Source organism: Anser cygnoides, chromosome 3, assembly GCF_040182565.1.
Source record: "Anser cygnoides isolate HZ-2024a breed goose chromosome 3, Taihu_goose_T2T_genome, whole genome shotgun sequence".
Lineage (NCBI taxonomy): Eukaryota > Metazoa > Chordata > Aves > Anseriformes > Anatidae > Anser > Anser cygnoides.
Genome location: NC_089875.1, coordinates 109,795,822 through 109,798,081, shown reverse-complemented (window position 1 = coordinate 109,798,081; position 2,260 = coordinate 109,795,822).

The window sequence follows — 2,260 nt, the reverse complement described above, 5'->3', positions numbered from 1 at the left end:
ATGGATTGACAGGATATCTTTCAATTCAGTTTCTCAGATTAGGCATAAAATGTAGGTACATTTTAGAAATTTAGTAGGGAGGAAAGCAGCTGTAAATTAGAGAACTGAAAGATAAATATGTAAAAATGTATGTGTTTTATACATGCTTACATGAATGTTTACTGACTAATTATTTTTGAGAACAAATTCATTAGTTGCTTAAAATAATAATGCAGGAATATCATTTTAGCCTAGGAACTGAAGGTTCCTATAGTTTTAGTGGAAAGTTAATATTGGTTGAATGATATAAAAAGCAAATGAAAATCAGCTATAAATTGATACATTGTTTGCCCCCACCAATTCAAAGAACAGATTCACCATATGGTCTTTTTATAAATATTTCGGAAGTAAAGTGACTTCTGGAATGTATTGGAGTCTGAGATATGCACAGTTATCAGCATTTTAGAAGATCCAATTTGAAACATCTGCTAACTCTTGAAAGAGTTATGTTGAAACAAAAAACAGTCCTTATTTAGGAGAGTTGGATGTTCAGAGTTTTACATTCTCCTCTTTTCTGCTAGGATAGTAGGAAGAGGAAAGAGTTACACAAGCATTTTGCTTCCACCTTTTCCAGGTCCAAGATTTAAAGCTTTATGGTGAGGAAAATCAAGATGACAGATGCAAAGAGACAGTAAATTACTGACACACTCCTTTTCAATCACGCTTTGAAGTGCTAAAGAATTCAGACCAAATCTCAACCATGAAAGCTTTGTAAGAGTCAGGCTGCAATTTACCAGGCCAGTGGAATGTTACTCATATATTTTTAAAGAATGTATTTTTTTCAGATCTTCAGATTTGAGACAAGACAACAGATTTTGAAAGCAGTACATGTTTATGACCTCTGCAATGTTTATGTATTTGGTTATACTGTTATCAGTATGCAGTTACAATCCCTACAACTTGCACTTCTTCTAACCTTCTAGACAGACTATAAATATTTAACAGTTCTTGCAAGTTAATTTACATAGTACTTACTGGGTAAATAATACCCCACTTCTGAAAAATGTATGCACACATATAGTGCAGTGTAAATAATTAATCAAATATAATAACAGCAAAATTTTAACAAAGAGAAAACCTCAGTTTTCAGAAGACGTACAGTCATCTTTAGATAGAATTTTTTGAAACAGTTTTCTTTTTATCATTATTTCTTTGATTATTCCTTCCTTTATCCTTAGTTTAATGAGTCTATTATAGATATTGTAACATAACTTTAAATCAGAATTTTTTTTCTCTGAAATATTTTGCATACTATATGTAGAAAAGCCATTCAACATATTTGCTGAGCTTTCATGTATCATTCCGAATGATCAGTTCTATTATGGACTCAAATCTTGCAACAGGATCAGAGATGGAAGCAACTTTTATCCTTTTGGAGTGGCAATGAAGTCAGCATAGATCTTTGTCAGTTCATGGGTCTGTACAATTTGATCCAACCTGTGGAACCACCAGCAAGTTCTCTAAAAGAGTGACCTATGTCTGTCTGAATCAAGCACAGAAATGCAAAATTAATTATTTGCAAGAAGGTATTAACATATCAACAGATCTTTGGAAATGTTTGAGGTAGTTCATATTCTATGAGCTGTCACATCCCTCTGGCTCCCAACATAGAAATATCATAGAAATATTTCATCCATTTTTGACTGTGGTGTTTGCAAATTTCTTGTTTGAAAGGCTAGCAAGTGACAGCTGAGATCATCATCTGATCTGAAGAAAAATCACACTTATTTTGAAAGATAAGAGGAGAACAGAATAGTCATGAAAGACTATAGTCTCTGACTGGGTAAACAAAAAAGGGAGAGTCAGTAGAGGTCTGATATAGCTAAGGCAGTAGTCTGCATAAAATACCTTCCTTACAGCCTTCTAAATTAATAGATGACAAAGACAACTGCACTGGTCAAATACAGAGAAAGGACATAGCAGCAATCAAGAGAGTAAAAATGGAGTCCAGAAATAGCTTCAGCCATATTACCAGATAAGAGAGGGCATATTTTACAGATGTTACACAGTTACTGCTAGAGAAGAAGACATAGAAGCCTAAGTCAACTTAAATATGGATTCAAAGGGGAACTACACATGACTCTGCCAAGTTAACATGACTTTTGCCATATTTCAATTTGACATTCATAATGCTCATTAGTCATTTCTGTACAATTAGACAGTTTTCTTTCACTCTTAGAAACTCATTTAGTCTCTTTCCTATGAAATTTCCCCTTTACAT